The 16353-nt window shown below is 33.2% G+C and overlaps 1 long non-coding RNA gene across 1 annotated transcript; it reads left to right on the top strand.

Annotated features, from left to right (window-relative positions):
* Positions 1 to 6451: 6451 nt before the first annotated feature.
* On the top strand, positions 6452 to 15301 carry LOC143261359 (uncharacterized). Its single transcript, XR_013035499.1, has 2 exons — positions 6452 to 6838; positions 11551 to 15301. It is a non-coding gene; the product is annotated as an uncharacterized LOC143261359 (long non-coding RNA).
* The last annotated feature ends 1052 nt before the right edge of the window (positions 15302 to 16353 follow it).

Here is a 16353-nt window from a genome sequence, read left to right on the forward strand (position 1 = left end):
TTCGTATCTATTGTCTCGAGTCGTCTGTAAGTCATTCCTCTGACGGCTTGATTCTTATCGTCGGAGACCCTAAACGAGAAAGCCACTTGAAGGTGCCATAAAATAGTATTCCCTACAATTGCTGTCAAGGACGGAAGGACTGTCCTGAAACTATGCTTATCGTAAACGAGAATTTCGAAGCATTGCACAGCATATGGTGTATCTCGACGTATTTCGTTTCTTTTTTATGAAACCATTTCTAAATAAACCATAGACCTTTCCTAATATATTAAAGAATTTTGTCAGCTTCTTCTTTGTTGAAAATTGTGGTTCAAAATAATGAGGAAGAAAAATAATTGATATGTTTCTTTTTCGCAGGAATAGAGAAAAGACTGTTCCTCAATACATAATCTATTGCAATCAGTGTTTTAAATTTGTCAGATTTTCTGGTAGGGTTTGATCGTATATTTTTTAGTCTATATACTTGGACTAAATGATATTAACGAAACTAAGAGAATCGTGAAAATAATATAAAATTTCGAGTTACTGCAGTAGCTGTGTGTGTGTGTGTGCAATGTAATTTAAGTTATAATTTTTTCCATAATTAAAATATTTAATCTTTTTAACTTACTTCTAATAAACGAATTTTATTATGTCTGACGGTGCATTATTTTTTTATACAATATTAATCGATCTCGTAGTAATATGACTGAAACTTTTGGATCGATTAAATATATGTACTACTCGATTAAAAACATCTAGCATTTAACATTTTCAACTATTTCATCATAAATACTGTACGATATTTTTGCAGTATAATTTATGCTGAAATTCATTTGCATCTTGTAATTGCGAAACAAATGACAACCTAGCAGAGTTGTACATTATTTAGATAATAAATTATAGAAACGTTACGAACAAAAGATACTTCTTCATCTTTATGCAATATTGGAGGGTCCTAATAAAATAAGTAACTTTATTCGATGTGTTTGAAATAAATAATTTTATTAGTCGAGAATTTGTCCGACAAATAAAAATACCACTTAATTATCAACACGTAACTACATTGTTCCAGAACAAAAACAAATCAATATTCATAGAATCGTTTTTCAAATAAAGATAGGAAAGTGTCGAATATGTGGATGCTTGGTCTCAAGTCTCCGATTATGCTCTCTAGTTTTCATTTCGGGATAATACAGTATCTAACAAAAAGATAGCATACTTTAAAACTAATGTAATTTTCATTTATGTAACATTACAACTAAAATACTGTTTCTATATAAATTTGCAAAATACCCCTATAAACATACACAAATGAAATAAAATTGCATTTCGCAAGTGTAAACAATTTTATTTAAAAAAAGAGAATTTTTATGGAAATACAGTCGGACAAAATGTTAGCACACTTAACTAAAAATTATGTATGTCAATAAATCAAGCAATAATATTGAATGCCTAATGTTTTGTGGCTTCATCTTTCCACTTATTAACAGTCGTCATTATCTACGAAGTTTCTTTATTAGTTTTTTGTTCTAATTGTTTCTTATCATCTTAAATACATTTTTATCATTCGGCAATCTTTTGAAATTATCTGCCATTTGCATAATGCATGGTTATGATTTTCGCAACAATTTTCAACGATATGATCTTGCTGATTAATCCTCGAGAAAAAAATTCGCGGCATCACCCTGTTGAAAAATATGTACAGGGTATTCCTGAAACTATATACAAGCGGTCACCGGGTTATTCTTCATAAAAAAGAAATGAAAAAGATATAGAGTGACTTCTTTTTTTTTAGGATTTCGTTTTTGAGAAAACCAGGTTTTAAACCTTGCTTTGTACATACGCTTTTCCGGCTATAAGCGATGTACAGCGCTTAGCAAATTTTCAATCTCGATTTTCTCGAAAACTAAATCCTAAACAAAAAAATATTTTATTTTACACTTTTTTCATGTTTTTTTTTTATTTGGAATTACATGGAGTCGCAACATAATTCTTAGTGAAATATGCCATCATTATTTTCCACCGTATTTCCATAAAAATTCTTTTTTTCTAAGTAAAATTGTTTAAACTGGCGTAACGTAATTTTATTTTATTTGTGTATGTTCATAACAGTAATTTACAAATCTATATAGTATTAGAATCTCGGCTATTACCTTAAATAAATCTAAATTACGTTAATTTTAAAGTGTGCTATCTATTCGTCCGGCACTGTAGCTCGTTGAGTTTCTTCTTCTTTGAGCTTCTTCACATGTCGCGAAGTAAAGATATTTTTCTACCAGAAAGTATCAGTGCACATTTCTTTTTACATCCATTTCCAATACATACATTTTTTATTCAAAGCGTATTTATTCGTGGCGTTGAATATAATTTTCATCTTTTATCTTTATCTTTATATGAAGGCTACGAATAGATTTGCGGATAACTTTTGCCAGAATTTTGAAGATTCAAACTTTTACATTCTTGAATATACCTTCATAAAGCAGAGATTGAAAACAATTATGACATCGGTTTCAGTTCGTGAAAGAATTATGGAGAATCCAAAAATTCTCCTCAAACAGTTTCCATTGTTTAATGATGGAAATAAACAAAAAGCACAATACCGCGTATCCAATTAAATAATGATATTTTATTCGAAGTATGCACACGTGCTATTTTATGTCCTTTATATCCGTTTATGTAACTGCGACAGGCTGACTAGAACGCGCTGTTTGACCCATCAATTGAAACAAAAAACTCAACGCACACAAAATAACTGCCGAGTAGCGACGATGTCTTCGAGCACCAAGGAGAAATGTGATAGTTGAATGCCGACATTTAAAATCGATATTATGTATATAGGTCCATAACTGTTAATTTTCAGTTCTGTATGATAGCCAGATAGGATTAGTATGTCACTTACTGTGCCCATTAAAGTGGCGTCTGAAGTTTTCGATAAATTATATGGTTTTCTATGTTGATGTCTTTTATGTTGTTGATGTCATATATGTTGATGTCTTTTACATAACTACTAATTTTATTATAATTGAAATATATAAGGAACATAAAATATTTAACAAAATATAAATAGTAGTTTTCGATCGAGTTACTGTGCCTTGTAAGAATGAAAAGTTTACTACTGCGTGCTATTTGAGCCGTTCAGTGCATACATCGATTAACTCCACTTTTTGAAAAATCTTAAATTTATGTGTCAAAGCACTTGCTATAGTCATAACTTTTTATATTTATAATAACTTCCCTGAATAATACAAATTAACACCATTAAACGGCAACATTTTTTTGGCCATTGAAAAATAAGTAATTTATTTCAGAAGTCATTTTGATTAACTCCATACCCTAATGTAATCGTTGCTTTATTGTCATGCATCAACGCTTTGTTTTAAACAGCCGAAGATGCTTTCCCCCCTCTCAATAATATTGGTAATAAAATCGCATCAACAAACAGATTAAAAAAAAGCGCAACGCAAACGGTAGTTAGTATAACAGTGATCTCGCACGCTGAATGTTACTGTCTACTTTACCATTATTGCACGGCCTACATATATTTTCTTGATCTTTTCATCATTACTCCCAGATTGTTTTTAAAGAAATAAATATTATACCGTTATAACCAAGATGAGTGAGACTAATAACAACGTGGATGACGAAAACAGTGATGGTTCTTCAATACGATTTATTAACAGAAAGTGTGGTTCAAGAAGACGTTTATCGTTTTCCTCGGATTCATCTGATTGCAACAGTACAAATTTCGCAACAAACACGTTGATTGGGAGGAAAAGAAGTTGTAATCCTGATAAATGGACACGAAATTTACAAAAGCATAACAGAACAAAAGGTTTGGCATATAGGAATAGGGGAGGAAATTTAATACCTGCAAAAACATTTGTCGATATAAAATGCAGATGCCGCCAAAAGTGCAACCAAAAAATTTTTTCAAATGAGAGAGAGACTGCCATGAAGGCATTTTATAGATTACATAGTCAGCTTGACCAAAATATTTTCTTAAGAGGTTATATTAAAGTCAACGAAATAAAAAGAAGGCGCCCCACGAATGAAACTAAAGAACGAAGATCACATTCTTTTACATATTACTTTCGAAAAGACACACGTGATATTCCCGTTTGCAAAAAATATTTTAGAGACACTTATCAGGTGAGCGATGGGCAGATATACAAATGTTGTCCTAAAGAACAAGTTACATCTTTGATCTGCGCAAAGGCCATGTTGCAAGCAATAAAATAGATGACACAAGTGTTATAAAACATATAAAGTTATTTCCAGCCTACCGTAGTCACTACACTAGAGCTCATAATCCAAGACGACAATATTTAGATCCTGACTTAAATATTAAGAAGATGTATGAACTATACGTCACAGAATGTGAAAAGGAAAATGTAGTACCAGTGAAAGAAAAGTATTACTATAATGTGTTCTCTACAAAATTTAATTTACATTTTAAACAACCATCAAAGGATACGTGTCAAAATTGTGATGCTTTGCAAATAAAAATTCAATCCTCAGACGGTGAGGGAAAGAAGATGGCAGAAATTGAAAAGGAAACTCACTTAGAAGAGGCTGAACGGGCTCGCAGTCAAATGGCTGCCGACCGAATGGCAACATCAGAAAAAGTTTTCTTATTTTCTTTCGACTTGGAAGAAGCTTTGACCTTTCCCAAGCTGACCACATCCGTAGCTTATTATAAGCGTAATTTATATGTTTATAATTTCGGATGTCATGAATTCAGTAAAAATATAAGCCACATGTTTGTTTGGCCAGAAACTGAAGGATCTCGTGGGTCTCAAGAAATTTCATCTTGTCTAATAAAGTACATAAAGACTTACGCTACAAACTTTGAAAAAATAATAACATATTCGGATTCGTGTACCGGGCAAAACAGAAATATTAAAACTGTCTTAAGTTTATTGAAACTTGTTCAGAGTACGGAAATAAGAGCTGAGTCAATTGAAATTAAATTTTTGGTAAGTGGGCACAGCTATTTGCCTAATGACTCAGATTTTGCCATTATTGAGTCACGTGCGAAAAAAAATCAAAACATTTTTTCACCAGATGATTGGTACAATATAATCAAAACATGTAAAAAGAAAGCTCCATTTCATCTAATCCAAATGACCCACCAAGATATTTTTTCAACAAAACCTTTAGAACAATCAATCATTAACAGAAAAGTGACCGTCACAGGCTTTCCAGTAAATTGGCTTAAAATACGCTGGATAAAATTAGAAAGGTCCAAACCCCATCTCATACAATTCAAATGTGATTATAATGAAGATACAGAATTTAAAGCCATTAATTTAAGAAAATCTGTATCAGGTAGACCGCAAAGTTTGAAAAATATATATCAGCCTTTATTATATCCTAAAGGCAGAACTGTGACAAGGGAAAAATGGAGAGACATGATGGACCTGCTAAAATACATTCCTCCTGTTGAACATGATTACTATAAAAACTTGACAACAAATCGAAATGACGAATCCTCACATCCAGCTGATGAAGAAGACATTATTTATAATATTGCTGATGAATTAATTACAAATAATATAATATAACAGAACTGTGAACATTCATTTTTATGCAAAAGCTGTAATAAAAATATATAATAACTAACTTTTTCTGTAATAAAAAACTTAAAAATTTAAAGACTGAATTTAACTTTACTACTTTTTAAGTTGCCAAATTGATTAACTCCACCAGTCACATAAAAGCTGTAACATTACTGACGATTATTTTTTGGCTATTCTTTCTTATTAATTTTATACAGCGTCAGATGAAAGCTATATCTGTATTTATGCATTCTACATTATATGTGTGAATCTATATTATAACAGGAATTTTAGAAAACAATGTACATCTCATTGCTCATTTACTGAGCCTTTTCTAGTTATCATCTGCACACTCATCTAATTACTATGTGTCAATCTCTGTGCACTGATCTAATCACTATAAAGAGTGCTAGGTAAATACTAAACTTCGAAAATTGTGTGAGCTTTGGGTATCATAATTTATTACACATGTTCAGTACAATCACGTACAGCGTATACACATTTCACGGACAAAAAAAGTAATCTTAAATGTAACACGTAGTTTGCTGTAAGAGGGCTCAGTCTAGACTGTTTTTCTGCAATTTGGTAGAGTTTTTTGAATATAATAATTTATTTTTTTGTTTTGTGGAAAGCATGATTTTTGTATTTTTTTTATCTTTATTTGCAAAGTGATTCGTAAGTCTTTTAACAAAATCAGAAAAGAAGGAAATTCTGCGGCTGGAAGAAAAAACACTGCATATCACATGTTTTCACTTTCGAGATGTTTGTCATTTAAAGTTCTGGCCACCAATTCCTTTCTTGGTTTTCCATTTATTGAGCTTATCGTATTTGCATAAACTGAAATTTCTTGAAATTGTAACATGTTGCGGTATTCTCTACAGTCACTGAATACACAGCCGCGAGATCTAGGACGCTCGGAGCGTGGGCTGAGTCGAATGGTGCCGGCCCTGAGCAACGGCGAGTGCGCGTAGAGTTTGTGCGTCGTGCCGAGCCGTGAGTCTGGGGAGTGGGGAATGCCTCGTTTCTAGCTGAAGAAGCGATCTGCCGAGAACGAGGATCTTTGTCGCGTAGACCGTAGCGTTGGGTGTTTGGAAGAAATAAGTATAACTGTGACAATTCGAGCCGAGATTAATTCATACGAAATGAAGGAAGATAGCCGCTAAAGACCATAGGGCAGCAGGCGAAATAATAAAGGACAGTGCTGGCAACAACTGGCAGCGACCGTTCCAAAGATATGTCAAGACTAGTGACCGGCCAGGATCCGCATTCGTAACTGGGAATTTCTGATCGGTTTTTCGGTAAGTCTCATTATCAGTACGAATTTCTTCATTTACATTTCGATGGCTCGGACACCTTCTCTCGGCTGGGCTAATTATTCGCCAGTGCGAATTATTACACGCCACGTGCGTTACGCATATGGCGTCTTGAGAAAGCTTGCGAAACTGGAAGCACGTGTCTTCCACGTGGGCAATCGGTTCTTGCGGATATATGGCGTCGCGGCCATATTTATTTATATTAATATTCGGACAACTTTTAAAACGCCATAACTTGCTTAGAACTGGACTGAACAACTTGAATTTTGTTATTGCTTAGAATGATTAAAGAAAATAATATATGACGAAATATATATAACGAAGATTTAAGAAATGCATTTCATAGATCTCGGTAATTTATATGCATGTTGAAAATTTCAGCGGAATCGGTTGACTTTGGTATAAGCGGTAAACAATTAAAGATCGCAAAAATCGCAGTTTTGTCCTGATTTTTAATATTTCTGTCCAATAATTGTGAGAAAGTTGCTGTTTTAAAATTTGTTTAATGCTCGTAACTATGACCTTGCGTTAACTGATTTCGATGAAATTTTCGGCATGCATGTAACTTATCGAGATCTACAATTCCTAATATATTTTCTTTGCAATATGTAAGCTTATTTTCTAATAAAATGTCGCTTTATGGGCATGTCTTGTATTTATTTCTTTATTTCTAGATATCTGAAACTGTTTCTTAAGTTGTTTAATGTAAGTATTGTATAACATACTGTATAGCGTACCTGATTATACATTCACTTCAGATTGATCCTCTATAACTTGAGATATTATTTTATTGTCGTTAAGAATATGAAATCCTTTATCATTTCCATCATTTTTAATCACATTTTCTACATCGCACTCTACGCAGTGTGAAATGCACCTTGCAACATTATATATATAACTTTGTGATTACGGTTTGTTCGCTATCTGATCTTTCATGCAAAGATGAATTACTTTCACCGACTTTTAGAAGCTGTTATTCATTTTTATTCCTCTATTCGTGTTTGCTGCATCATCTTCTTTGCATTTTAATATGTTATCTTTATAATTTTTTTATGATATATACAGTAAATCTACCAATGTTATATTTACGAGACAAGAGATTAATTGTTTCTGAAGCGTCTATTAATTTCAAATTTTTCTTCAATACAAAGCACCACTCTTTTTCTCTTTTCGTTTGATTTGTGTGAAGACGTAATGAGAATATAGTTTCTGGACGAATCACATAGATACAAGTAACTGAATTAAATCGTTACTTATCTTACATTCTATGCAGGAAGACTATGCTAGAATTTCTAACTAAGAAACAAAAACAGTGTGTTGTATAATGGGTATGTCGCGTAGACTGGAGTTGGATAAGAGGAGCATCGTTCCTGACATCCAATTGTTGGTAACGGGTTACTATGTTGGATAAACACAGTCCAGATAAACGGTGTTTTACTAGTTCTTGTACTAGTTGTTCTATCATTAGTATTTATTTAAGATTGATGTCGTTTTTAAATCTCTATTTTATACGATTTTAAGATTTGTTTATAGTATGTATTTTTTTTTGTTGCAACTTGAATGTCCGAATTATATATAATATATATTATATATTATCAAATATTTCAAGATTTAATGAAAAGTATTTGTTTAATATAATGTTTTACAAGTAGTGTATAAACAAGGATTCGGACCTGGACAAACTAATCTAAATTGGAATCGAAATTGCGTAGGAAATTTCATCCTGTAACAAATGATAAAATGTCATGGTTAATAGTAAATCAAAGACCTATGCATATAAACTGTGAATCGTTTAATAGAGTTCGATGATGTACCTGCGCTGTTGTCTGTTTTTGAGTTGAAGTAAATTACCTCTCAGATGTTATACCAACAGAACTTTTATGATTTTCATTACTTTTATCGGTTTCTTTGCTTTTGTTACATGCTCCACTGCCATTAGCTTTATCTGTTTTTTCCGCTTCTTCTTCATCGTTACTACTACTGACAATAACTATTATCTCGTCATTATTGAAGGGTTTTACCGGTCTATTAGCAAATAATGTTTGCATCTATAAAATAGCATGCGATTATCCAATCTGTCAAATCTGATAGTATATTATCATTTTTAAATGAGTTTGTTTGCAAGTATACATATACTTCTGTCTTTTCTTTTTGTGCTTCCTCCTTTCTCTTATCACAATAATTTTTAATTTCTTTCCTGATATTTCCAATATCTGCAGTTGTTTCAGTAGTTTCCAAACATAGCACAAGTTCTTTTATTTCACGACTATATATAAAGAATTAATTGTAACAATACAATCGAGCTTATAATGGCAAATCAATATTTTGAAATATTACATTGTATATGCTTGACCTCTGTAGGTTATTAAAAGCGTTAGTGTTATTTTTGTTAACAAATTTACCTAATGCTTTATTTAGATCATTCACTGTTAGTATTGTTCATAGGTTTTTATTTTCAACCAAACTGGTGTCCTTTTAGTTTTGCTTGTATGTGGTTTCCACAAAATCTTAATTCTCCTAATTAAAAAACCAAACACAAATTTTACCTTCGAGCATCTTGTAGAATATCGCAATTTTTGTTTACCTCAGTATAGCTCATAATGTCAGTCGTATCCTGGAGTACTTACCGGAACTTCTTGTTTTACAGAATACAATTAATTCGTGAGAATTAGCAACTTTATCACAATATTTCTGTGCCAATCTAAAATACACATATTATTTATTTCCATTTATTACTTGTATTCGTTAATATACTAATAGAATCTTACCTGGTCGAATCGAACCGTTCTTTATCTTTCAAGTAAATTACTTTCAATCGAATATATGGCAAGACCGGTTGCTTCGGATGATTTGACAATTGTTCCGCGGTACTAGGAATCAATTCATTTTCTATGCGTCGGTCGACGATATTAAAAACTGATTCTGATAGCAATCTATCATTGTTACTTTTTATATTTGTATCATTAAGGACCAGAGTATCAAACACAAATGGTCTAACGGTTTTTAATTTCAATTTCTTCAACTTAAACTTATTACCATTTACGCTAAGTATGACAATGTGTTTGGCCTTTGATTCGCCTTCGCATAAAGAAATCGCAATCTGTAAGTGCGTTTCTTAAGCAGTAGTTTCTTATTTTTCATGCATCATAATTAATAAATAAATCTAAAAATATACCTGTTTGAGAAATGTAGTATTGTCTTTTAGAGTTAAACACGTGTGTGATACAACATTCCTGTTCCCCTCCCCACACGACAAAGTCAACAAAAGAGGGAAGGTGGGCTTCCGAAGTATATCCACGTTTAAGACATGGTGCACGTTTTTTATGTAAAACAAACAAATTAAAGCATTTCACCTATGAATGAAAATCATTTGCAATAAAAAAAAATGGAAAGACCTCTCAATACATATATGGATCTCATAAGTTCACCTTAAAATCGTTCAACATCCGTATTAATTTATCATCGTTCATGCAGCTTAAACCAAAAATTGCAACATGGGTATTACCCATTTTTATCATCAGTGGAGGAATGATCATTTTAGGGGTGGCTGTCCATTTTCCAAAATAATTTATGAAACCAGACACAGACAACAAGTCCATTTGGCCCATTTATTCCACAACCTATAATTTTGATTATAATTACTAATGGCTGAATCAATGTTGAAAAATCACTGTACTTAAACTATTGATATTATATTTCTTACTTAGATGGTCATTTTTCCCGTGAATGGAAAATATTAGCATGTCAATATTAAAATTTGGATCCTAAAAATTTACAGTTTTAAAAGTACAGTGTGGGAATGTTAATTCTGGCTCGCTCAAAAATTGGATGTTAATTGCTCTGATGAAAAAACAATCATTAATATTTGTTGTATTTCAAATACCATCTTATATTGATATTATCATATCTTGCTAACCTGGGACCCATACAGTATTTATTTAACAATTCCATACATTTTAATTCATCAGAAGTTGTTGGTTTCGCATCGTGAAATAAATCTCCACAATGAAATATAAGGTCTACATTTTTTTCCTTGCTACATTGAAGTATTTCTTCAAAAGTATTAATGCTCTCATCCGATGACTCTCCTGCTTGTATAAATTAATTATTTGCAGTATATATGTGCGTGTGTTGCTGTCAACGGTCATGATGCTACCACTGAGTAACCACATCAATGGCCTTGCCATTTTTTAATTACTGTAATGTCTCCAGTTACATTTCGAAATATGTATTCTTCGATGCATTCTCGGCATCGACTAGCGTTTGATGTTTCCAGGATTACAGAACCATATCCTTCACAATGACAACCTGCCTCACTTCTGTGGTTTCCTGCGATGGTATGCCAGCAGCCTTCAGGAAATAATTCTCTTTCTTCTGCTGCCACTCGAGACCAACATTTTTCACACAATTTGTATTCTTCAGCTTCAAACACGAGTTGCATTTTCCTTATACATTGGCATATTAAGAGATCCTCGTGCACCTCTGGATAATCAGCGGGATTTACTTCATCCTGAAAGTGATTCCAATTTTTAATTTGTGTCGGACGAACTATCGAAGACGAAGGAGTGTTTTAATTTATCCTGATGTTTCGCGATTAGGTGTCCGGTCGCATCTGTTTTTAAAATTGCATTATTTATATCCGACATCTACTATCTCGTATGGCCCGATGTAACATGGATCGAATTTACTTGTTTCAGGTTCTTTTTACACATGGACGTATTACTCCACCATAAGTTATGTCGGATTAGCTCACTTATCGTAATTCCCGAAGATTAATTCGTGGGGTGTGAAATTCGTAGCTTCGTGGACGGAGGTATTTATATGAAATCATGGCAAATGGTAAGTAGAGGTCCCATTCTTCATATGACTCGATGTATTGTTTTAGACGTTCTGTTAATACAATATATGGCTCCTTTTTAACGATCCATCTCGGCAACATGTAGCATTAGTTTCCCAAGAAACTAGTGTTTTCATCTATCGAAATGGATTTTGGTGTCTCACGTATTGCAATGAAATGACTCGCGGACGCGTCAGCTATTATCATGGCTTTAATATCTGATAAAGCAACTGCTAACCAATACTTTTTTAAATTGTCTCACATAGTTAAAATGTAGCGATTTCCATTGATTGTTTTTGGAAGTAGTCCAAATGTGTCGATGGCAAGTTCGTCAAAAGGTTCCAGAGATGTGTCCGTAATAATCACGGGTTGACGGGTTTTGTTCTGATAAGTGAACGAATGAATTCTTGTGAATCTTTTCTCATTTCGGGGCAGTGATATTTTTCTTTTAACCCTTTCGGTACGGAGGACCTGGCCGCGGTTATACATTCGTGGAACGAGGAAGTTTTTCGCAAGAGTGGTTGCACTGTCCGACAGCGTAAACCGCGAAAACATGTTTTGCGGCATTCATAGAAATCTCGAGCGTGATTGACACTAAACTTTTCATTCGGACCACGACATCGGTGACTGACGCGGAATTTAACGTGTTTGAAAAACATTTCTAAAATGTTTATACTGCTTAGTCGTAACCTAAACCAATCCTCGGCAGAAAACCGATTTCGACGGTATCTTATCTCGCGGATCAGACGGAAGGACAGACAAAACAGGCATGGCGCTTAACGTTTTAAAATCATATCTTTTTCTTTACAGTACATTAATTAAAGTAAATGGCATTGATATAAATAATATGGTCCAATATTACAAAATTAAAATAAATAACAAAATTAATAGTGTAACATAATAAATAATAAAACTAATAGTGAAATATAATCAACGACAAAACTAATAGTGTAACTTGGTGTGATAGTTTTCGAAACAAGGGGAAACGCGCAAGCCCACATTACATTGTTCGCACTGATACTTGGATTCACGTCTCACACCACCAGCCGCACATACAACACATCTTCGTTTTCGATCTTTTTTCCCCGACTGATATATCGAAGGAAAATGTCCCCCTGTGAGCCGATGATATTCATGATTCTTGTGTTATTTTTCTAATATTTCCTTAATCAACTGAAGGTGAAATTTCGCCATTGGGATTTGTTTTTTTGTGGTGTGCTTATATAGGCAGTATGCGTTTTGGGCTTTAGAACAATTTCATTTTTTCTTGACTTCTTAGGTACTTCTGCAAATTCTGCGGTTTGGATAGTGAAAAGCATATAAAATTTCTTTCTATCAAACCATTTCATTGCAAACAGATTTTCAGATGAGCGGAACACTGCCTTTCCTTTTTTCAATTTATCAGTTATTTTAAGCATCTCTTTCCGTCTTCTTTGCACAGTGCCACAAGCGTTCGTACTTTTTTCGTGGGGTAGGTTGAACAATATGGGACTGGAAAACCAGTTATCCAGATAAATACAATAGTCTTAGTTGCCAACCCAATGGCCTTTGTTTAGAAAAGGTTGCAAAAGCGACATTACAAAGTTCCCTGGCTTTCCAATATATTGATATTCGGTAGCTACAGTAGCACTAGCCCCACAATAAATGATTATATCTTGGATATAATCCGTCTTGCAGTCACAAAGTGGGAATGATTTTATACCAAACCTACTCCTTTTCGGGGGAATATATTGTTTAAATGAGAGACGGCCTTTGTAGAGGAGTAGACTTTCGTCTATACATAACCGCTGGTATGGCTGAAATGCATGTTCGTAGCATTTCCACTACTTCATTTATTTTGTATAAACGATCAGCAGTGCGACCGACTATGTCCGTAAAATGCAACACTTTCAATAATGAAAAGTAGCGATCTCTACTCATAATTTGACTGAATATATCGCTTCGGAGAAGCTTATCTTTAGACCAATATTCATTTAAGGATAGCTTTTTGGTTCGCGTCATTAATAACGACGCAGCAATAAAACAATATAATTCATCCACTTCCATCCCTTCTGAACCCTTCTGTCGACACCAGTAATTGTTTGTTTTTTCCACAATAAATTTAACTAAATCTTCAGAAAAAAGTAGTCTGAAGTAATCCAAAATTCTCGACGAACGATTTAAATTGTTCCCAACTACTCCCGAATGATGTGGCGTAACATCATGAATTTTTGGACTGAGCTTCTTTGATGTCCATTTGATGCTAGAAGGAGTATCAATTCGTACTTCAGGCTCTTCTGCTTCTTCAGATTCTGAGGTGCTAAGTACACGTGCTCGATTGTTCCTCCTTTTGCGAAATGCTAAATTATATTGATTTTCTTCATCAGAATCTCTTTTGGAATCAATGATTTCTTTTATTCATTGTTCTCCTTTCAAGCGTTTTACACTCATCCTGAAGGGAACTAAATTCAAATTGTAAGTTATACATTAAAAAAATTAACGATATAAGCAAACATTCCAATTTATTTTTCGTAGCTTATCTATATATTATAAAACATATATAATTAAGGCACGCTGTTGACTGTTACTAATTATATATTATAATGGAACGATTAGAACAGCCGGGAATTTTAAACACAGAATAGTAAAGTAATGTGTACTATAGAGAGTAATCATACCCACATAACTTTCCGTTGGTGCTGTTCACGGTGCCCACATAAAGTGCCCACATAACTTTCCGTGGATGCCGCCAATAGGCGGCGGTAGTACCGAAAGGGTTAATTGATTTAAGGTTTCCGTTACACCCTTGTGACCTGCGATTAATCTACTGCAAGCTTCTCCTATTAATTTTCATCGAATTTCATCTGCTGGTGTGACAATGTTATTCGTGTTCGTAGGTTGTGGCAAAACTGGGCTAATATCTGGTTCGTCTCCATCAGTTGAACTGCTGTTCTCCTGGGATTTAGATTCGCAATCAGGTATAGACTAAGTTATACTTGGTTCACTGATCTTGGCAGGTGAGATTATTGGTAGATGTAATGGCGTAGATGAGGCTCCTGGGAGATTGTAGATGAGTGGTGTTTGCATCATTGTTTCTTCTAATCTTGGCTTCGCTGTTATCACAGTTTCATCTATTGAATTGCGTTTGCAAAAGATGCTTGGGTCGTCGATTTGGTTATTTGGATATTTGGACGTTTGGCTCTCATCGAGAGTGTGGGTTGTGGATGTCTTAAATGAATTTAACGCTGTCTTAAATTCCCACGTTTTCGACGTTATGTTCGACGTTCTTTTCCTGTGGCTGAATAATTATTCTTGAGCGAATTTAAAGTACGTGAAAGATAAGCTATGAAAAATATGTCAGGAATGTTCTTCGTATGTCACACTTCCAGTGAGCATTTTCTATGACTTCAATCAACTTTCTACTTGACATTATTAAAACCCCAGAGTAACCATGAGAAGAAAATAAAATAAAACATTTGTCTACAAACTCCTATTAAAATTTGGACGAAACACGCAATAGAAATTACAAAAATATTAGTTTGCATAATTGCCTAAGTATTCTCCATGTTTTTTATTATGTTGACTTATATGACTAGACATTTTCGGAATAATAGAGAATGTTACCTTTCATCTTTTGTAATACACTGGTTTACACTAACCGATGATTTTCGAAAAAGGATTTCATAATTTTGGTATTTTAAATAATGTTGTACACATAATAAATCATCTCATAGGTGTACTTTAAAAGTAGCTGAAAAAATTCTTTTTAATGATAATATAATAATTTAAATCTCTGTAGTTTCGGGAAAATACTCTTTATATTATACTATGTTGTAATACCACATAGTGTTTGTTTTAATTAGTTTTATTTAATCTGATCTTATTTTTATTAATAAATATTTAGCGTTATTTATGAAACTTACATTTATAGGATAGTAATGCATAAATGCCAGCTGAAAACGTGATCATTTTCTTATATCATTATACTCGAGGTAGGAAAGTTAATTCTTAATTCTATCAATTCAAACGAATTCTGCAGTATTTATGGAGTATTTTTTGTTTCCAATAGATCATTTTGGACATATGTTGCACAATGTAGTCATCGAGACGAGTTTTTATATTTTTTCGATCGGATGTACAATTTACACATTTTTGTCCCGATGTCGCGTTCAGTTATGGTTCGTGAAAGAAATTATTCGTAATAAGACTTAATTCTGTTTGTACTATGCACAGTATTGAACTATAAGAATTATACATATATCTGTTTGAACTGTTCAAACGAACACGGTAACATACAGTGTATTTGTATGTATGATAATAAGTTTGCTCGAAAAAATTTGAACGCAAATTGTTATATTAATTTTAATGTACAATTCATAACTCCTACTATCGTATAGTTTAAAGCTAACGAGAAGACTTTTGCGACGAACATGCCCGCACTGTTTATAGTCATCTCCTCGTCAAATCTGAATAGTGCATATAGCGGCTTGAGTACGAATCATGCATAATTAAAGTGTGGATAGTAAAGTATTATTATACTACTTTCATGCTTACTATAGCGAAGACAACCTGCAAAATTGACATCACTTTTTTCATCACTTTTTTAAATCGTGGGTTTAAACATCAATGTAGAGTATTATCAGAATCTGAATCATAATGTTTTATGTGAAATATTATATAATAG

Source organism: Megalopta genalis, unplaced genomic scaffold (assembly GCF_051020955.1).
Source record: "Megalopta genalis isolate 19385.01 unplaced genomic scaffold, iyMegGena1_principal scaffold0049, whole genome shotgun sequence".
Taxonomy (NCBI): domain Eukaryota; kingdom Metazoa; phylum Arthropoda; class Insecta; order Hymenoptera; family Halictidae; genus Megalopta; species Megalopta genalis.